This window comes from Prionailurus viverrinus, chromosome A1 (assembly GCF_022837055.1).
Source record: "Prionailurus viverrinus isolate Anna chromosome A1, UM_Priviv_1.0, whole genome shotgun sequence".
NCBI classification, from domain to species: domain Eukaryota; kingdom Metazoa; phylum Chordata; class Mammalia; order Carnivora; family Felidae; genus Prionailurus; species Prionailurus viverrinus.
The window spans coordinates 135,908,378-135,931,366 of NC_062561.1; the positions used below are offsets into that span (position 1 = coordinate 135,908,378).

The following is a 22,989-nucleotide window of genomic DNA, read 5'->3' on the forward strand; positions in this document are numbered from 1 at the left end:
GCTTAGTCAGTGGAACAGGTTTGGATAGAGGGATGGGGAAGGAAGCTGGATTTGATAGAAGCTTAAAGAGTGAAAAGGAATTTAAAAAGATGGTAAAAAGGACAAGTTTACTATGAATAGGTGGAGACTGACAAAATAATGGACAGCATATGAGATGGGGGTGTCTAAGGAAGGTTCTCTGTTTTGTCCTTTTTTTTTTTTTTGACAGACGTCAACTTTTTGAGGAGGAACATTGGAAATAAACACACTAACAGACAAGAAAATGGCATCCAGAGCACAGTGCATGGAAAGATCTTAGAATAGAGAAGGAGCACATAATTCAAGAACACGTATAGATCTCATGGCCAGAAGACAAAGTTGTGGCCATCTGATGGCTTCTGTTGTCTCTATGCAGTAAGAAGTCGCCTCCTTCTAGGGAGGAAGGGATCTGAGGTTTGAAAGGAGTAAACTTGAAACAGGGTACAGAAAAACACACTGGAGATCAAGCAAGATCTGACCAGTGGCCCAGCAAAAGCTGACTTTGGCATTAATCTGACCAGTTGGTGATTTCCTACAGCAGCTCCCCATAGTCTGAGTGCTGAACCTGAGGAGATGGACAGCCGGTCAGCAATGTGATTGAAGAGCACAGTAAAAAGGAGTTGATGGTACAGCAAAATCCTACCATAACATTACAGGGTCCAAAAATTCAGTTGCACACAAAGGAGAGCCCTGCTATGCCTAGGTTAGTGAAATGACAATGGGGGATGATGCATGGAGGATGTCTACTCAGCTCATGCTACTATAGGACGTGTTCTCATAGGCTTTTACTGAGTATACAGGAGAATGACTGAAAGTCTGTACCATGGAATCCATGTTGGGTAGGGAGGCAGGGGAGAAGAGAGCACCAAAAACAGGAGGCTGACAAAAGGAGGACCCAAAAGCAGAACAACAGCTTTGGAAAACCAAGAGAGCTGGCCATCAACAATACAGAGTGAGCCTTGGGAAAGAGAGAAAGTCTCTCGGACCCGAGGCACACTGACCCGGGCGTTGGCAGGTGTCAGCTCCACCACTTATTCACCCTGTGGCTTTGCCTCTTCTTAAGATTCCTGATTTAAAAATTGGGCATAATGTTATCTTTTCTGCTCACCTCGCTGCGCTGTTGTCAACAATCAGATGAAGTGCTATAAAAGTACGAGTCATATTAGAAAACAAACTCACATGTCTCCTTTTTTCCACTGTGACAGAGAGAGCCTATGTGGAACAAGAGGTGGTTACCCAAGAACTCACCACTGAATAGTGCTGGGCTCACAAGTGCACTGTGCTTGGGTTTGGGGAGGAAAAACAAACTTCGCATACTCTGCCCACAGCTGTTGCTATTTACTAAAAAGCTGTTCTTCGGCAATGCTGTGGTTCTATTTTAATTTTTCAATTGTTTGTTTTCACACCATAACAATCTAACCTTCCTGGATCATTCAGACAGACTAAAACATGAGATCAGGGCACGCAGCTGGAGTACTGATGCGTCCCAGTGATACTGTTGAGGTTACTGAGTCTCTTCCTGATGCAGCCACTGTATTTTTAACCCTTTATTCCTATTCTCTGTTTGTTCTCTTTTCCCTACGAATCTCCTACTCTGGGAAAAACAAAAAACAAAACCCTGTGTTTCCTATGATGGTCTCTGTTTCAGTAAATGGCACCACTACTCACCCAGTTGTTCAAGCCAAAAACTTGGGATTCATTCTTGCTTCCTGCCTTTCCCTGATATTCATTCCACTGGCAGGTCTGGTTGCCACGACAAATCCACCCTTCGTGGTCTTTACCATCATAGCCGAAGTCCAGCGACCATCATCTCTCACAGGGACAACTGCAGCAATGCTTACTTGTCTCCATGTTTGGCTGCCTATAATCTATTCTCCCACAATCTATTCTCTAAAGCCCTCTTTTTCAAACCATATGTTATATATCACCTAGAATAAGATCTGCCCCACCCCCCACTCCCACTTCACTCAAGCTACCCTAGCCTTCCTTTGAGTCCTTGAACTTGCCAAGCTTGTTTTAGCCTTAGGTCCTTTGCCACAGCTGTTCTCTTGCCTTGGAATGTTGTTCTTCCTGATCTGCAAATGGCTGGTTCTCTCTTGTTATTCAAATCGCAGACTGCCGCCTCCTCAGAGACTCCTTCCCTGACCATTCAGCCAAAAACGGAATGAATGATTTCCTCTGTCCCACAGAAACATATACTTCCTTTTCCCTGTCCTTTCTTGTCTACCCTTCTTTTCCTTTTCACTCTAAAAAAGTTCTCTTTAACCCACTTTTTTTAAGTTGACTTTGGTTTATATTAAACATTACTCAGAATTCCCCATGCAACACTTGTATGGCTTAATTACTGGTGCAAACATTGCCTTGGGGGCCAAACTTATTCCTCCCTTCCTCCTTCTTTCTTTCCATTCCTCCTCCTGTCTTTCCCTCCCTTTCTCCTTCCTTCTCTCTCTTCCTCCCTTCCATTACATAAATACCCATAGGCTGCCATGATACATCAGAGACACATAGCTATACATAAAGGCAATTATGGCGTAAAGAAAGGAGTACTTGATTTGAAGTCCAAAGACTCATCGAGAAATTCTATGTTCCTCTTATTTATTTCTCAGTCTCAGTTTTCTTCTATTTGAAGTGGCAATAAAAATCACTATTTCACAGTTTGTTGTTGAGGGAGACGCTAAGTGTATCAGTTATCTACTGCCACAATCATGCTGTGTAACAAACCACCTCAAGGCCCACTGGCTTAAAAAAGGCATTGATTATTTCTCATTCTCCTTTGGGTCCAGGTGGGTAGCTTTGCTGATCTAGTAGCTAGCTGATCTAGCAAAGATCAGCTTTGCTGATCTAATATATGCTTGTGCATATATTTGCAACCAGCTGTCCATTCAGCTGGGCCTCACTGGCCTACGATGGCCTTGGGTTGAGGTAACTCATCTCTGCTTCCTATGGTATCTTGTCTCCCAGGCTAATTTAGCCTTGTGTTTTTGGTGGTGGCAGAGCTCCAAGAGAGAAATCAGAAACCACATTTCAAGTCTTGGCTTGCATAAAGTTTGCTGGTATCCCATTGTCCAAACAAGTCACATGGCCAAGACCACTGCCAAAGAGTATGAATATAGAGAATTATAAAAACCCATTGTTAATGCAATCAACTCACCATCATGAGAATGAGTCATGATGACATATAGCCTCCTCCTCTGGGAAGCCTCTCCTGATTTCTCTCAGCATTCTTTATTTTTTTTTTTTAATTTTTTTTCAACGTTTATTTATTTTTGGGACAGAGAGAGACAGCATGAACGGGGGAGGGGCAGAGAGAGAGGGAGACACAGAATCGGAAACAGGCTCCAGGCTCTGAGCCATCAGCCCAGAGCCCGACACGGGGCTCAAACTCTTGGACCGCGAGATCGTGACCTGGCTGAAGTCGGACGCTTAACCGACTGCGCCTCCCAGGCGCCCCAGCACTCTTTAATATGCTTCCATCATAAATATTATTCATGCATATTTACTGAATCCCTAACATTCTCTAGACTCGTATGTGCTGTGGTGTGACACACACAGCAGTAAAAGTGACAAAGTCCACTGCACTGCAGTGGTAGGGGACAGAGTGAATAAGTGAATGCATGAAAGGATACATAATTCCACATACTGATATGTGCTTTAAAAATATTGCTTTGTAGCTTTTTAAAGCATGTCAGTCTCACCCTCCATGCTGGGATCTCCCTAGAGCAGGCACCTAGTATTTTCATTGCATCTCAGTCCTTAGCACAGTGTCTGGCCCATAGGTGCTCAATAAACAAGAAAGCACAAGTGGATAAAAGAGCCCTGCAGAAGGCATGGTAATGAGAACAGGCAAGGCAAGAACTTGGCCATGGCAGTGGCTCTTCACTCTTAGGCTCTCATTCTTTTCAATGCTTCTATACTCCCACAGGACGACACAGGGACTGCCCCGACCGTCCTGACACAGATGTCTATCACCCAGCAATGACTCTGACCAATGGCCCTGACAGCATTTGTCCAGTGTTGCTTCTCTTCCAATCCCAAGAAATGTGTGCACTCCACGCCTCAGCACTTGCATATCTCAACACAGAGCGTGGTGGTGATGAAGTCAGTGAGGACAGGGGATGTGTGGACCTGGGGGCTTGCCTCTTCCATCGGGAATTGTGAAAAGGGAAATTAATCATTTTGAGCAGAAAGTTTCCACATTACCCTGCCTCTCTTGGTGTGAACAAGAAATAGACTTGGGCTCTAATTTACATGTTTTGACATCAGTCGTTAGAGTTCTTTTTTCACCTGGCTTGGTTCTAGACCCTCTATTTAAATGTTATTCAGAGCCTCTTTCCAAAGACTAATATACCTACTTGAAGACACTAGTTGGTTTCAAAAGCACTGATGTAGCTACTTGTCAGGTTTTTTAAGTACTCAGCCACTGAACCTCCTTCCTCCATATGGGATGTCCTTACAGCACAAGTCTCTGTAGAAGGCATCCCTTCTAGAAACTGAAAAGGCCATATTCTAGCTTTCCTTCTGCTCACTGGCAGGGGTGGTATGTGCGTGTGACCAAGCCCAGTCAACCAGAGGCTCCTGCTTGGGGCAGTGGCCCATTGTTCCCTCATTTACCAAGGTAGCAGGGGTAAGTAATATCACCACTGGGAAACAGTATCCTATAACTCACATCCAGTAGAGCTCTCTGTTATGAGTTGAATTGGTTCCTACAAATTCTTTTTTTTTTTTCAGTGTTTAATGTTTTTATTTATTTTTGAGACAGAGAGAGAAAGAGCATGAGCAGGGGAGGAGCAGAGAGAGAGGGAGACACAGAATCTGAAGCAGGCTCCAGGCTCTGAGCTGTCAGCACAGAGCCTGACATGGGGCTCGACTCCTGACGTGGGGCACACGAAGTTGGACGCTCAACCGACTGAGCCACCCAGGTGCCCAATTCCTACAAATTTTCATGTTGAAAACTTAACCCCAAATACCTCAGAATGTGGCCTTGTTTAGAGATAGGATCTTTACAGAGGTAATCAAGTTACAGCGAAGTCATTAGGGTGGGCACTAGTCCAACATGACTGTTGTCCTTATAGAAAGGAGACATTTGAACAGAGACATGCATAGAAGGTAAGACAATATGAAGAGACATACAGATGGACTGCCATGTGAATATGAAGGTGGCCATCTATAAGTCAAAGAAAGGGGCCTAGAACAGACCCTTCCCTCACAGCCCTTGGAAGGATCCAACACTTTGAGGGCCTTCTAGCCTCCAGAACTGTGAAACAATAAAATTCTGTTGTTTAAGCTACTCGGTCTACGGTACTTGGTTATGCCAGCCTTAGAAAATGAATATACCATTCTCACCAGAAAATTCCTGTAGCACGGTTTTGGGTGTAGCTCTACTCTCCTCAGATTTCTGGTTCTCCATGTTAAAGGCTTATCTGAAGCAATTAAATATCTCTTCAAGAAATTATTATCTTGTTATGTTTATTTTTGAGAGGGGGGGGGAGGAGAAATACGGGGACAGAGGATGTGAAGTGGGCTCTGTGCTGACAATGCAGAGCCCCACATGGGCTTAAATTCACGAACCTTAAGATCATGACCTGAGCTGAAGTCAGGTACTTAACTGACTGAGCCACCCACGTGCCCCAAGAATTTTTTGGAAGTTAATCAAAGCTTATTGTTTCCAACTAAGAAACCCAACTAATACAAAAACCACGTTCTAACAAGTTTTCCCTCTATGGGTAATTCCGGGTTTTTTTCCTCCTCTGACATTGAAATGGCTCCTACTTCTGAGCTCTGTGCTCCAACCAAAGTTTTATAGGATTGGCACATCTGCCCTTCCTCTGTGGTTGGTGGGCTTCTAACTAATCTAGTCCCATTCCTCCCCGCCTTCAGATACAAATGCAGTTTTCTTATATGCCTCCCCTCAAAGTTGGCCGATCTGCTGACCTTCTTCACTTAAAATAACCAGGATCAGATGGCTGAGGTTATACTAGAGAGGGAGATGTGCCTCCTGACATACTGTATACTGTGTAAATATCAAGAGGCTACTCCCCAGTCCTAGCACCTCAGAGGTGTTGACATCACATGGGACGTTCCAATTTTAGTCCTGCTCTAGAATGTGTTATAAGTAAGCTACTCTGTTGTCTTTACCTCGGACTTAGTCACATTAAAACTGGAACTTGAACTCTTGGCTTGCCAATACATCTTGATACAATATACTGATTAAATCTACAGCAATCGTGTTCCACTACTTACAAATATATGACACTGAGGCTATGAAACCAGCGGTGGGGTGAAACCATCTTATCTGAACATAGGTTTGCACAGGCTCAAAAGGCTGGTGAGTTAAAAATTTATTTTGTTGGTTGCGCTGATATTTCACAATTCAGGAGATAAAGGGGGAAAAAACAAAAGAGGAGTGGAAAATACTAAGCCTGAGCCCTCTGTGTCAAGTCCAAGGCAGAGAAGAGGGAAAGAGAAAAAGGCTGACAGAGTAAGGTGCCAGATAGTTTTTGCCCCTATTTCTACTTCCCACAAAAGAATAGGGAATTCACTTTTCTGAGGAAAGAAACATGTGCTGGAAACAACGCTGACTACCTCACAAATACTATCCCGTTTAGTTTTTGCAACAGCCCTCCCAAATCACTCCTATCATTGTCATTCCCATTTTATAGATGAACAAATATGTTTTCACAGGGAGTTGGCCAAGTCAGGATCATATATTACTCCAAATGATGTTCTTCCCACTACACAGGGCAAAGAAGAACTCGTTTTCAGCATCCCCCAAGAAACCCAGGAAGTAACAGAGTTCCGTTTGCTCCAAGTAGCTATAATTAAATAGGACAGGAAAGTGAAGCTGCTCCTCAACAAAGCCGGAAGGTATTATCACCTTTCATTGCTCTCTTCTTTCAACTCATCTCTGACAACATGGGTAGAGCGGCCATCTTCTGGGGGCATGCCTGTTCAACATCTAGGATTTGATTTGTTTTGTCCATTTTGAGTATTCAGAAACTTTGTTTCTTTTCTACTCTCCTTCTCTCTGGCTTCTTCTTTTACAGTTTATATAGTTGGGAGTATTTGGTGTATATTCTATAACCATTGATGGCTGTGGCCCCTGTTCTCTCTGGAGGAAAAGATACCATGGATGACATATAAGGCAAATGGTTCTTTTCTTTCTTTCTCCTTTGTTCTCTCCCATTAACAATGATCTGGGTGAGTGATCTGCAGCAACACACTTAACTTCTTGAAACCTGATCATTTTATTTATAGGGATAATGGTACCTTATGTATCTGATGGCAGAAGCGTGACCCAAAGCATGTCTTAAATCTCTATTCCTTTCACAAGAACTATTAGTCAAAACAAACGTACTCTCTTTCTTATGGTATGACTAATTAATTATCATTCCAATTACATGCCATAAATGAGACATATTCTAGTGAGTGTTCTTCTGAATAGCAGTGATGACTGGTAAACAAAACCAGTCTTGGGGGAGTGGGGATCAAGCATCCCTGAATGTAGTCCCCCAAATGCCGTATTTAAAAATTAGTTTTTCAAATCGTTTTATTTTCCAAATTACATAGGGAAAATGTTTTGCTTATAGCACCACTAACCCCGGGGCACAAAGCACACATGGACCCAGAAGGGAAGGGCAGAATAACTTGGGAGTGGAGTCTGACCTGCTCTCATTCAGTTTTTAATCAAACACCTCCACATTGGAAATTCCAAAAATATCATGGGAAACTCTTTACAAAATTTTCATGGTTGAGATACTTGAACTTACTGTTGAATACAAAAAGACAAAAAGACTTGGCCTCTCTCTTGCCAGAGCACAGTAATGGTCTTTCCACTGGGGGCATTTATTTGGAGTATGAATTTGAGGCTGGGAATTCAGGAGTGTCTCTAACGGTCTCTAAAGGGGGTGAGAAGGAGCCCCGTCTTCGTGAATGCTGTGTTACCCTAGTGTGTACTTCCTTCCTTTGCATGGAAGAAAGGAGGCAGAGCCAAATGATGAATGAAGACTGCCTTATGTAGCAAGGGGAATAACCTACTGTTTTGATTGGAGCTCTTTTTTAGACTTTTAATTTGGGGGGGAGACATTAGAGGGGCTCTAGAACTTACATGGAGACGCATTTAAGCCTCCCATAATGCCAGGTTTCCTAGCGAGAATGTGTTATTCTCTTTTTAAAGAAGATTGTGGTAGTAGGTATTACCAATAACGACCACAATAATAATATTTAACATGATTAGGCATTTGTTATGTTTCAGGAATCTCTAAATGCTTTATGTGTGCTAACTCATATAATTCTCACAGTAACCATGTGAGTTATATGCAATTATTATCTACACCTAACAAATGAGAAAACTACTTCACAGAGACTTTCCACGCGGTCACACCATTAGTGGAGTCAGGATTTGAACCCAGGAAGTCTGGTTCTAAAACCTACACATTTTAACCACCACACCTCCACAGGATCTCCCCAGCACCATCCCTGACCTGTGACTCTCAATGGCAGCTCTGAGGGTAATTCCTGCCAGGCTCACTGAAGTTGCCCTGAGCTATTGATTCCTCTCCTTGGACACAGTCCCATTGCAGGGACTCTAAGCGCACGCACCCCTGGGGAAGTTTCTGTCACTGGATGTATCTTCCATCACCACCTCTTGTCACGGCTGCTGCCAATGAATGGTGGTTTCGGGCATCCACTCCTGCAAATACCATTTTTAGGGTCTTCTAGGTTCCTGCCGCTCCTATAGCAACATCCAGGTATCCTGGTGTTTGTTAGCACCATCTCTAAATTGTAGTTTACTGAACCTGTAATGGCACACAGCTCTTTCAAGGAGCTTATTCGAGTAGTGTAGTATCTTAGAGATGGCATCAAGAAGCAAATCTACCTACCTCCTGATCTCCCTTTTGTTCTTTGAGGCACAGCACAGATCCACTTGGCTTCTAGCACCCAATAATTATACTTATATGTACCTGTGTATTATACTATTGAATTTACCAAGTTTTTTAAAATTCATTGTGTCATCTGATCTTCACCCTAACCCTGTGAGACTATTATGTACTCCATTTTATAGATGAGAAAAGTGAAGCTCGGAAAGCTTAAATGTCTACCCTAAGATTTTATACTGAACTCAGAGCCAGGAGTAAATCTAACCTTAGGTTGCTAATTTCACCACACTGTTACCAAGGGTACTATGAGTCTTTTAACTCTTTGACTTTATGGACAAAATGGTAACTTGTTGTTTTAATTTATACTACTTGGATTATACCTGAGGCTCTTCTGTAGTTCTTTCTTTCCTATTGTCCATGCCAATTTTTGCTTGTGGGGGTTTATCTTTTCTGAATCGACAAAAACAACTCTTGCTGTAAGGGAAGTGCTGATTCTTTATCTAGCACATATTTTGTAAATATGTTTTCCAGTTTGTCCTATGCCTTTAATGTTTTTTTTGTTTTTTAATTTTTTTTGTTTTTTTAGTGTATACAGAAACAAAAGATCTCTATGTTGTCAAATTTATGCACTAATTTCTTTATAGTTTCTGCCTTGGAAAAGGCTTCTCAATCTAAAATCATACATTTTTTCCTACCTCGATGGCAGTTTCACTTTTATATTTCATTTTTTTTTTAACTTTTTTTAACGTTTATTTATTTTTGAGACAGAGAGAGAGAGCATGAACAGGGGAGGGTCAGAGAAAGAGGGAGACACAGAATCTGAAACAGGCTCCAGGCTCTGAGCTGTCAGCACAGAGCCTGACGCGGGGCTCGAACCCACGGACCGTGAGATCATGACCTGAGCCGAAGTCGGACGCTCAACCGACTGAGCCACCCAGGCGCCCCTGTATTTCATTTTTAAATCCACTTGGGATGTACTTAAGTGTATAATGTGAGCTAAGGTTTCAACTGGAAGCATTTCATATAAGCAAAGTTATCCCAGCATTATTTATTAAATAATGTTTCCCCCCACTGATTTGATCATCTTCATATTTTAAGTACAATTTATATTTGGGTTTGATTCCAGGCTTTCTATTTACTTCCTGTGATATGTTAACCCTGATTCCAGTCCCGCCCTCTTAATGCCATGAGCACCCCAGGAGCACAGACGGTAGAGTCTGTACTCCTGTCTCAGCATCTCCCTTGGGTACCAAGGGACTTGGCATCAGCACTAAGGCCTCGTCACTTGTTCCCCTCGAAGTAGAAAAGCCATGATTCTGGGCCCCAAGTCAGAATGCACAAACTACAAATAGAGGCTTCCTGCAATTATGTGTGTGTGCGTGCACGCACGCAGGCATGCGTGCTCGTGCGTGTATCTCAGGGCCAGGGCTCTGTATCCCGTGGTTCTCCAAATCAGAGAGCCATTTTCTACTTGTGACTTTGTTACTGAATACAGAATCTAGAATCTGAGGCTGACTTAGTGGCTGTTCCCACTCAGGGAAATCTTCCTTAGTCAAGAAAAGTTTTGCTCCATTTACTGTGAGGTTTTGTGGAGATTTTGCAACCTTCATTTTCTCTTAAGGTGTGCAGGTCATGAGGGATGTGGAAAAACATGAGAACTCCAGACCTACGCAACTGCATGTGTAGAAATTTAACATTAATCTGGGGAGTCGGAGACTAAATTTACTGTTCTTTTAAATCCCTGTGAAATATTCGTTTCTGAGCAATGTATGGTCTGTCAAGTCACTTAACCATACAAAATGAAAGAGAAAAGGTTTCTTTTATCATAAAATGTTACATCTGGGGGTGCCTGGGTGGCTCAGTCAGTTAAGCGGCTCAGTCAGCGGTTAAGCATCTGACTTCGGCTCAGGTCATGATCTCACAGCTCGTGGGTTCAAGCCCTGCATCAGGCTCTGTGCTGACAGCTCAGAGCCCGGAGCCTGCTTCAGATTCTGTGTCTCCTTCTCTCTCTGCCCCTCCCCTGCTTGCACTCTCTCTCTCTCTCTCTCAAAAATAAATAAACATTAAAAAAAACCCAAAAAACATTTAAAATGTTACATCTGAAGTGGACCCTGGACACCTTCTAGCCCAACCTCCTTGTTCTTACGGATATGGAAACTGAAGCCTAGAGAGCTTCTATGACCCCCTCAGGAGGTCAGAGCCAGGACTGAAAGATGTGTCAATGGACTCCACTCTGCCGCCACCCCTCTCCTCAATATATGGAAGTTAATTAACTCAAGCGATGCCATCTATCACAGTTGTATTAAAGTCCAAAACTCAAGCAAGGACCTAAGCCGATAGTGGAACTGTTTTTCTAAGTCATCAATTTAAGTACATCTTGGACTGAGAAAATACATACTATATGTAGCTCTGAACAAACCCTTCCCCAACTCTTCCTTTTTCTTTCTGTTTTACCTCCTCTCTGCTTACTTCTTTCTTACTCCGTCTTCCCCCTTGCTCTGGAACCTCTCCTGCCTGCCAGAAATAAACTTCGCCTCACGGGCATCTCATTGAAACCCCCATGGCACATTTGGCCTCAAGGGATGCTCCTCTCCTGGGTAGGAAGCCATCACTAGCAAGCTGTGACAGGGGCCCCAGAATTCAGGCAGGAATAAGGCCAAGTGACGTGGGTAAAAGTGAAACTCAGGACACGGACGTGCTTATGGACACAGATTTCCACCCATGTAACCCAGGACTTCAAATAAGCTGGATTCAAAGTCCTCTCCTGCCACACAGTCTAGTTACCTCTGAAAAGGAAGACGACGATGACTCCATTGGCTCAGGCAGAAAAGGGGACCAACGGGGCTTCTGTGCACAGCAGTGGATGAATGTGAATCCTGGGTTCATGTACCTTCTCATATTGGTCTTTGCGCCGTCTCCTTTTATTTTTGACAAGGTAACAAGCAAGTACCCAGAACTGGCTGATGAAAACAAAATCGCAGATACTAATCTACTTGTAACCCAGCCCCGCCCGCATGCAGTAACTACCACCCCACGTGCCGTGCTTTTCCTTGCCTTGAATTTCTTTTTATATGGTCTTACTGCATCTATATATTCATGAAAAGCCTTTTTTAAAATTTTAGTTATTTTTAACATTATAAAAATGGTATTCTATGATGTCTGAGCTTTTCTTCAAAATAATAAGGGAGGGGGAAGGGGCTAAGACATACAGAGGAAGCAAGATTGACTAAGATGAAAGCTAAGTAGTAGGTACCTGGAGGAAATCACAGTATTCTTTCTGTTTCTATATGTTTAAAATTTCCCATACGAAAAACTGCTGAATATTTTATTGCTAAGAATCATCCGCGTTGCTTTTTTTAATTTCTGGTATATCCTAAGGTGAATAGTTCACAGTATATTTGAAACATTTTTGAATACAAGACATGAAGCAAAAGGAGATTTTTGATTCACTAAAGAATCCAAAGTGACCGTATTTCCCTTCTTCCTCTAGACCACAGTTACGTACCTCGATTTTCTTCATGCTTGCCCCCAGTTCTGCCCCCAACCTACCTCCCCAGTATTCCATGAAGCGGATCCAGTTCACAGTGAGCTCTCTGGGCACAACTCTGGCAATTCCACTGGTCTCATTGTATCTGGTTCTTGGTCACCAAATCCTCGGCTTCCCAAGGTGTGGCTGTCCTGTTAGGTACCTCTTCCTTCCCTGGCCTCAGGCAGCAGAGGGACCGGAAGAGCCTGAAGTCTGGAGGAAAAGAGGGTGTTACTTGTTTGTGATCAAATCTCCAGAGTTGCTTTTCCCCTTCTGCTGCTAACAGCCCCACTTCTCTAGGGCCTACGTGTGAGGGCCCCCTTTCCAGAAGCTGGGCCCATTTTCAGCTCAACGTGCAGTCTTTCATGTAAAGACCCCCCTCAAGTCAAATCCAGAGAAAATGGAGTATATATCTCTCTTTTGACTTGATCGGTGACTTTTCTGTCCTTTTAGGCTTTGATCCACAAATAGAATGCCACTTTCTTTTTTTTTTTTTTTTTAATTTTTTTTAATGTTTATTCATTTTTGAGAGACAGAGCATGAGCAGGGGAGGAGCAGAGAGGGAGACACAGAATCTAAAGCAGGCTCCAGCCTCCGAGCCATCAGCACAGAGCCTGACGCGGGGCTTGAACCCACAAACTGTGAGATCATGACCCGAGCTGAAGTCGGACACTCAACCGACTGAGCCACCCAGGTGCCCCTCGAATGCCACTTCCAAATGTACTTCTAGGCTGCACTGAGATTGACTTGCTTAGAGACTGACCAATGCCCTTCTTTCCAGGGAACCAAGTTCGTTGCTCGTAACCCGAAAATGCTAACCATTGGTTCGGCATTGGTTGCCTATTACGTGCCAGGCACCGTGATAGGCTTTGTGTATATGATGACACCTCAGATGGAGGCTCTGCTCCAACACCTCCCCATTCACTAGGAATGCAGCAAAGCACACAAACAAATGTAACAGAAGCACTTGCACTCAGGCCGCCGTATGACTTCCGCGGGCTCTAATACATGTGCCTTCATTGGCCAACTTGCTGCAGAAAAATACCAAAAATTCTATTTTTAATTTGTACATACTGCACAAAGATAAATGTATTAATATTTCATTAGAAACATTACTTCTAATTTTAAAAGAATTTAAAACATTTTTATGACTTCCTAAAAATATCACGGGGGTCCTAGCCTCTCCGTGTCCTGTGCCTACTGAGAAGCACTGGCCCTTCCTACCATTTGTATTTTCTCCCCTATCTGGGGATAACTCAGCCCCACCTCTTTATTCCTTCCATCTCTTTCTGACAATAATAATCCCCTTATGATAATAGGGTGCCTGGGTGGCTCAGGTGGTTAAGCATCTGACTTGGGTTCAGGTCATGATCTCATGGTTTGGGAGTCTGAGCCCCACATCGGGCTCTAGGCTGAGAGCTCAGAGCCTGGAGCCTGCTTCAGATTCTGTGTCTCCCTCTCTCCGCCCCTCTCCCACTTGTGCTCTGTCTCTCTCTCAAAAATAAATAAACATTAAAAAATGTTTTTAAAGAGAAAAGAATCCGCTTATGATGATAAGTCTCCATTTGGTTTCTGTCCACTGAACCTGTATGTATCGACAAAGAATAGCAATGAAATCACATTTAAAAGAATGTATTTTTCATTTATCATGACAGCAGCCCAGATATGTCAAATAATAGTTAAAGTTTATTGAGTATTTTTTTAACATTTATTTTATTTTTAAGAGAGAGAGAGAGAGAGACAGAGGGTGAGCAGGGGAGGGGCAGAGAGTGAGGGAGACACAGAATCCAAAGGAGGCTCCAGGCTCTGAGCTGTCAGCACAGAGCCCGACGTGGGGCTTGAAGTCACAATCCACGAGATCATGACCTGAGCCAAAGTCAGAGGCTTAACCGACTGAGCCACCCAGTCACCCCTAAAAAATGTATTGAGTCTTAACTGTGTGAGCCACACTAGTTCACATGTGTTAACTCATTTAAGATGATGACCCTATGGAGGAGAGGGGGTAGTATTGCCATTGCCCTTACTTTATAGATGAAGAGGCAGAAGCACTCAGAGGTTAAATAGCTCATTTGGTGCCACACAACTAGTGAAAGATACAGCCAGTATTTGAACTTGTCAGAGGCCAGAGCCTTAACCACTATGCTAGATGACACAATTGTGTGGCACATCTCTCACACAGGCTATTTTCTACACAATTGTGAATTTTCCACCCTCTATAAACCTGCAGCCTGCCAGGAGCCCATCCGTAGCCCCAGGGCGGGGAACCTGCACTTGGGGTAAAATTTCCAACTTTTTATAGCATTAAGCTGCCAAGGGGACTCCTTTAATACATGAAATATTCCTGTTTCAGGGACTGAATCAGGGAAACACAGTAGCCGCACTTTCCCTGTGTGCCCTCGAGCTCCTTCTTGTAGCTGAACATGAGCCAAATGAATGAGAAGCTGTGACGTTCCCACCCAGTCCTCCTTATCTCCTAAAATGACTAAAGAGATTTGAGGCCCCCCTGGACCCCTGCATTGTTCAATGGCTTTAGGACCGGGATTACAGCCAGCCGGCACCTCCTGGGTTGTGCCTTCACCAACAAGGCAGACTCACACAGAAAAAGAATTTAGGTTAAAAAAGATGGTACGTTAGATCCCAGGCCCACGAAGCCAGAACAATCCTCGTTTGCCAAGCAGAAATTTATGTAATCACAAGACTAAAGACACTTTTAATTTCCAAAATGTTATTGCAACCAGCACAATCATCCTGCCTAGGTAAGTGCCAAAATACTTTTTCCCTGAGTCCTCCTAAGTGCTTTGAGTTGACAGAAAATACCCTCTTGAAATTACACAGTTAACTCCAGAACCGTAGCTGTGCCACCAGAGAAAGAAAGACAGGAAGGAAGCATTTCAGCTGAGATGTACATCATGGGGGACGGGAAGAGATAACATCCTGACCCATATATAGAGTTTCTGGCCCAGAAAATATTATCTGCTTAATGATAACTGTAGTATGCACTCAAAAGCAAGCATGGAAAATCATTGTGTTTTTTTGTAGGGAGGGGCAAAGCCTGAGAGCTTGTGATTTTTTTTTTCCACTCATATAGCTTGAAGCCAACAAACACGTTGTACTGGATAATATCATATATACTTACAGAGGGGAATAAATGAAAGCTGACTCAGAAGAGCCCGTTAGACTGCAGCATTTGGGTAACCAGTAATGAGCAGACAGATAAAAAATCATGTGACCACCTAATACAACATTGACTCTTTTCTTAAAAAGAACCAAAATATTATCTGCTGTTAAAAATAAGCCTCAATTCCATGGCCGTCTACCGTAAATCACTGCCTCCGTGTAAAGAAATCCTGATCGCTTAGTCAGATTTCCTGGAATGAGAGTCCAGGCAGAGGCAAATGCTTGGGTCAGGGCATGTGGATAGGTGACAGATGGTGGATTTTAGCCTTTCAACACATAACCGTAACCTTATGCACTGTCTGAGTTTATTTTCAATCCCATACACAAGGGCTTATTGTTTATAATAAGCTCTCCTCCAAACCCATTTCCAGGAAAAGATTCTCTGTGTGTGTCACCCTCTATCACTTCCCAGGCTGCACGGTGACCATGAGGGCTCCAGGACCCAGGGCCAAGCGTCAACTGCCAACAATTGGTGGAGGGGCTTGAAATTTCCAGTCCTTGCGACTATTTATATTAGTGTCCTGTCTAGTCTAGTCTCAGATGCACCTTGGATGCGTTACTTAGAATTTTCAGCCTTACTTCTATTTTCTCACCTGGAATGAAAACCAATGCACATTTCACCAAGGCATCTCTAACTTGTTAGAAAAAGAGGGAAGGAAAGAAAATTTTGTCTCACAGGTTGGGTTTCTATCTCAAGGTGGGAAAACTCAGTAATTTATACTCAAAAGTAAACAAGCTACACTCACCCCCAGCCTAGGAAACGTGTAAACATTAAATGGGCAATTCTGATTTTATTCTTGGTACCGTGTTCATGTTCTGAGTCAACTCTTGCCTTCTCTCTACTTTGAAGCTGATGAACGCAGGCCCCTGATTCCATCTGAGACCATGTAATCCCACTGGGCTTTCTAGAAGGCTTGGGGTCAACAGAGGGACATGAATTTGAATGAGCACAAATTCTAGCTATATGACTCCAACTAAAATGTGAGGCAGAGAACAGCTCTGAGATTCGTGAACATCAATTTACTTGGGGAGAAGCTGGAGAAAACTTTGAGTTTGGTCTCAAAATAGCCTGGACAATTTTAGTTTTCTGACAGCATTTGGTGGCAAGCCTGTTAAAGAACACCATCTTGAAATTTCCCATTTGTGGGCTGTAGATAGCATATCATCTGGACGCACCCAGAGCGTCAGAAGCATTAATCACCAAGGCACACCTGGCATGGAACAGAGATGTGAGGAGAGGATGAGAAAGAGTTTTAGATGGACCCCCTACCTTCTGTGTCCTCCACTTCTGCCTATTTGATTAGTCAACAGCTTGCCCGATTGCTCACTCAGAGAGGCCCTAGGGTACAGTGGTTAAGAGCACAGACGCTACAGTTAGGAGGAGATGTTTCTGAATCCCAGCTCTGCCACGTACTGGCTCTGTGACCATGGACCATTTCCTTAACTTCTCTGAGCCTTAGCTGTGTAGGGTGATAAGTATGCCAGGACTGGCACAGGGCCTGCACACTTGGGGGCTCAGGGCTCTTCCTCTCTTACCTTCCCTGTTCACTGAGTGTTCATGGATGTATGCAGAGTACTCAGTCAGTGCTCACAAACCATTAATTTATCTTTATTACTGGTGGCCCAATGATGATGAGCTTAAAATTATTGTTGTTATCATTATTCTTGGGAAAAGGCCATGTAGAAGTTGCTGTTTCTCATTCTAGTTATCAAGTCACTTCAGCGTAGACAGTTGTGTTCTGGACTGAGCTATCTGGGAGGCTTGGCAGATGTCAGGCTAGGGGTCACCCTTTGTTCTCACATAAGAGTCGAAACCTGGCATTCTCTGATTTGACAAAGTATGAATGCCTGGCTGCTCTTGGAAATGGCATTCAAAGGTGTCAGTCCTATGTACCAGTCCTGTATTTATAGTGGGATCTTTGAGAGCTGAAAAGAAACAGGAATCAGAATCTTTATTTCAGATATTCCAAGTTATTTGAACATCTCTCAAATACTGAAATCTTTTTAACTGAACTGAGTTAGCAGGAAAAGTCACTGGCGTGAGACCCAAGAGGAACTGCCCCATCAGGTACATTTGAGTGCCTTAAGCTTAAGAACAGGGTCAAGATTTTCCAGGAGGCAAGGTGGTCCAGCCCTGATACTGCCTCTTCCACATTCAGTCACCATCACACCATGACCATGCCCAGTGGCAAATGGCTGAGTATGTGAGAAAAGAAGACTGATCACAGACACTCATCTTGCTGGAACCCAGCTTGGTATGGCATGGGGCCCCATGCCTGAATGGAACAAGGCATTCCAGGGAGAAGCACTCTTCTTCCCTGCCAACCCCTCCTGGCCCTTTTGTCTGCACTAGACTGATGGACTAATGTTTTCAGTAGTGACAAAGCAAGAGCTGGCAGCTTCTCCCATGAGTGACTGTGTTGGCCTGTGTGGACTGAGGCTCTTGGCTTCTCATGGGCAATGGCCAGGAAAGAAAGAACAGACTTCTCTTCTCAGTGAAAACAGGGAATTGGAATTATTATAAATTGAACATTCAAAGAAATGGGAGGTTATTTCATATTCCAAACTGATGAAGCAGGATATATCAGTTATGCCCAGGTACATTTGAGTTGACAGCCTTCATAACACCTGTTCTAAGTCCTTCTGCAAATCCCTAAACTACAAAATGGGTGAAAATTGAAAATCACCAAGAGCTTACATCTTGGGAAGAGTTGTATCTCTTTACCATACTGTCTCCTAGTCCAGATTTCCAAATGAGGAATGGACTAAAATGGAGGTTAACTTATCTTTTGAGCTGGACAATTCATTTCCCTTTGGTGACTAATTTCTAATCCCTTCCTCCCCCCAACTGGACCTTTGGCCAATTTCAACTAATTATGAAAACTTGTATCAGTTTCAGGTTCCTGGTCTTCAGAGACAAAAATGATGTTGTATCAGAATGATCTTGTCATAGTATTCTTAAAGAAAAATCCAAACTAGCTCACTAGAAAAAAATATGGTAAATATTCTTGCAATGGTACCATGAACACATCAAGAACCAGGACCTTCTTTCCAGTTTTGCTTAAAATAGGCTCAAAGGTACCATCTACACTGATTGGTTGTAATGCAAATTTGTCAGGTTTTCTATGACCATAAAAAAAAACAAAGGCCTGGGGTGGGGAAAAACCTTTCTTGTTACAGAGAAATGTAATAGTAGAATCGGCAATTTTATAATCAGCTCAACATAGCATGTTTTACCTGATAATCTCAAAGCCATTCTCAACATCAATACTGAACTTCATGACACTGTCAGTGGGTGGAGAGGTGTCAAACATTTGCTCACCCGTTGTGTACCTTAGCTTCCATTGTTTGCAGAACCTGAATTGAAATTCCTATCTCTCAATTTATCATTCCCACCGGCACCCCTACATCAATCTTCTTGGCTGGGTTGAGTGGACGGAGTTTAGGGGAGGGTGTGCATTTGGGTGACTTGTTTGGTTGGTTCAGAGAATTTGGCCTGGGATTGGGCTTGAGACTGAAGAGACACTTTCCCTCTGTGGGCCTGAGGTACTTCAGTATGATAACATTCTTGAGCCTTTCAGACTTCTATGAGACCATTGGGTAGGAAGGCCCAGCATGGTCACCATGCCATCAAGACATTGGACACTCACCCATTTGCCTACGAAAAGTCTTGAGCATGTGGAATTTAAGAAATAAAACAGACAAACAAACAAACAAAGGGAAAAAAGAGAGAGAGACAGAGGCAAACCAAGAAACAGGCTCATACCTATAGAGAACAAACTGATGGTTACCAGAGGGGAGGTGGGTAGGGAAAGGGATTAAACAGGCAATGGGGACTAAGGAGGGCACTTGTGATGATACTGGGTGATGTATGGAAGTGCTGAATCACTGTATTGTACACCTGAAACTAATATGACACTGTATATTAACTAAGCGGAATTTAAATAAAATTAAAAACAAAAGTCTTGAGAATCAGGTCTACTGGGTACCCATCCCTGAGTTTTTTAGGGGATTTGGGTTAGACACATGGATCTTAGCAATGTTCCAGAACAAACCTTTTGTTTTACTGACAAGTAAACTAGCCCAAAGTCATTTGAACAGCAAGTCCATGAACAAGATTATGGTTTCATCATTCCTAATGTTCTTTCTATCATCCAATTCTTCCTTATGTAAAAACAAGAAGGATGTGATTTTCCCTGCAGGGTTTCACAATAATGGGATGGGGATGGTGGCGGGGGAATGAGATTTTGTGCTACTGAACAGTGGATATCTCAACATGACAATGTGACAGGGATGTAGGAGAGAATTAATATATGCTGAGCACCTGTAATGTACAAAGGATCTGACTATACATTTTCTCACCTAATCCTTACATCGAATTTATGATAAATATGTAATCTCTCATTTTATTGGAAAGGAAACTGAAGCTCAGGTTCTGCATTCTTCATTAGCATGTGCATGGAACTGTACCTATCCTTACACCTACTCCTCTGAGGACCCAGAATCAGTGGACTCCCAAAGGGGAGCGATTTAGTCAAAGGCTGCTTGGAAACATAAAGCCTGAACTGGGGTATTGCACCTGCTTAAGCACAGAGAAGCCTCAGCAGATGGAGGAAACACAGATGACCTCCCCACGATTCTGTCACCGCCCAGAGAAGACTGGAACCAGTTACCCACGCACTAACTTGCAGTCTCAAATATAAATTGCCTAGAAAATCGAGCATGCCAAAGAGAAAATTTGCATCTTAAACCTGCAGTGGCCCCATGTAGAGAGGGTGTATTCTGGGCAAGGATAGTATATCGGGTATGGCTCAACACAGTATATAGTGGGGAGCTCCTGAGGGCATAGAAGACACTGACGTCCATTTTATGAGTTTGATCATTTGATGTAGAACCAGAACAGGCATGAGCACAGCGGTACAGGGATGGATAGCTAGACATAGCTATATACAAGTGTTGAGGGAGTCAGGCAGGACAGAGTGAGGACAGGTAGGGCAGGGTTATACATGGTGAGTTTAAGAAGTATGATTTGAAGCAACGTAGTTTAAAGGACATGGCTTGACAGAGATCGAGGAGAAACTCTTCAGGGAAGGTGTGAGGGTGAGGCAAGGAAAAGCCCATGCTTAGTTGGAACAGAGACCTCAAAACAGAACCCAGTAGCTAGAGAAGAGACAGTTTGGTTAAGGAGTTTGTTAGGAAAGTTATAAAGTCATAAACTCAACCGCATTAGCCTTAAGCACCTACGTACGGAATCTTCAAACTCCTCAAGGATCCCATTCCACTTTGAATACCTTTACATAGGACTCTGGCATTGTCGTGGTCTCTTTATGTATGGGATTCTGAGTCAACCAGGAAAGAGGAAAAGATCTTGTCAGAACAGAGATTTTACCATCCCTTTCCCCTAAACAAAGAAGTTAAAAGCAGCAGATCGACCAGATTCGCATAAACACCGAATCTGAATTTTATGAAGGAGCTTCAGAATGCACACAGACTATCAATTAAAATGTGCTGGGGAAATTAGGCCACTAACTGTCAATGGGCATGAATTGCTCCCTGAGGAATTTCCATTAGATTTAAGTTTGATGAGATGTTCCAACACTGGATCCAAAATTTTTTTAACTCTTGGTTGCTATCAAGGTGGAAACTGGAATTGGCATTTAATAAAATCTCTCGTGCAGCTAAAAAGGTGAAAACATTCTTCTTGAGCAAGCTATGAACAAATGGAGTGACTTAAAGGCAGGTGCTTCAGACAGAGAGGGCACATATTCTGTTTAATAATATAAGAGACTTGGAATAGGTAGCAGGCTCATTATTTTGGCAAAAATAATGTTTGTTGCCCGTTTTTTTTTTTTCCTGACTTCTTCTAGAAATGGACAGACAGAAACCTGGATTCCTGGGGAATTATCAGGGTTGTCACGCACAGTGGTGCAGGTTATACCCTAAACAAAGGTGCCCAGAGATGGGACAACTCTGAGCTGAAAGCCAGTATTCCTCGTGATTTAAGTTCCATGAGGATAGGGGCCTTGAGATCTTGGTTCCTTCCATAACTTCTATGTTTGCAACAGTCTCTGGCGTACAGAAGTTCCACGAAAGTATGTGTTAACTGAAAGAATAAGGAAATAAAGTGGTCTCAGCAATATGGCATCAAGCTGGATGATCATGAAGAAATGTTGAGGAGGCTACTTCCTCAGATGGATGCAAGGCCACTACCAAGGTATGTGTATCTGGTACACAGTGTCAGGGTTCTGCCCAGTAGCTATGAAATGGCCAGACATGGCCAGTGTAGAGAAGCCAGGAGTGGTGGCTTGTGGGGAGTGTGCTCAGGCCATGCTCCCCCATTTCCTTACCAACCATATTCATATTTTGTTTCAGGTAGGAATGTGTCTCTCTAAAATCTTTGCTTTTCCAGACTATAGCAAAGACATGGAAATTCATTTCAGGCCGTTCAGACATAATTAAAGGCCTGCTAGAGATTTCTGGGAAAGTTTTGTTTTGCTGCCTCAGATGTCATCTCTTAGTCCTTTTTTTAATCCTTTGAGCCCCTCAGACATTCCTTCTTTCTGCTGAGAGCAAAGACACTGAGTATGGAAAAGAGGCAGCCGTCTTGTGACCATGAGGCAACAACCATGAGACAAAAACCCTACGTCACAGATAGAGGAAAGAAATATTGAAGGAGACTGGAACACTTAAGAGCTTACAGAGCCCTTGGGATGGCTCACTTCCAGACTTTTAATGTGTGAGAACAACACCCCTCTTTCCACTTGGTTAAACCACAGCAGTAAAATTTTGGTTACATGCAGCTGGGCCCAATTCCTAACTGATACAATAAGCAACCACCAGGAATGTAAGCCATCTAGAGATGCTCAGAAATACTTGAGGAGGAGACAGGATTTCTGGTATCCAATATGGAGACTTGGAATAAGATTGACGGATATTCAGAAACATAGTGATTCCTCAGGAAGCAGGAGGACTTGGGTGACAAAATAAAGAATTTTCCAGCAGTGAAGCTTTTGAAGTTACTGAAATATACTATGAAGACAGTCTGTGGACTCTCAAATATGTGTTTTTGGGATTTCCATTCTGACAACAGCAGAAATGACCTCCTAGTTGAGCAATGCCTGAAAGAACCATCTGTCCAGAACTTCATCAAGCTCGAGCTACAAAGATGTGGTACAAACCAGTTTGAGAACTTCACATTCCTTCTGTTGCCTAATGCCACTGAGCCAAAACGAGCCAATTTATTTTGAATGGGTTGCTGTTAATTTGATCTCCAAATTACCGGTTGGTAATTTTAGTGTCCATGATCTAAAAGTACCTCATGACTGTAAGGAGGAACAGTTGATATAATCACTGTCATCAAAATAACAACCTCATTTCACATGTTAACACCTT

The 22,989-nt window shown here is 43.0% G+C and overlaps 1 long non-coding RNA gene across 1 annotated transcript in view; it reads right to left on the reverse strand.

Annotated features, from left to right (window-relative positions):
- LOC125171054 (uncharacterized) overlaps positions 1-22,989 on the reverse strand; it is a 129,537-nt gene that overhangs the window by 99,731 nt on the left and 6,817 nt on the right. The window contains exon 2 of the long non-coding RNA XR_007154175.1: positions 12,444-12,633. This is a non-coding gene — a long non-coding RNA (uncharacterized LOC125171054). The remainder of the gene's footprint in view (positions 1-12,443; positions 12,634-22,989) is intronic.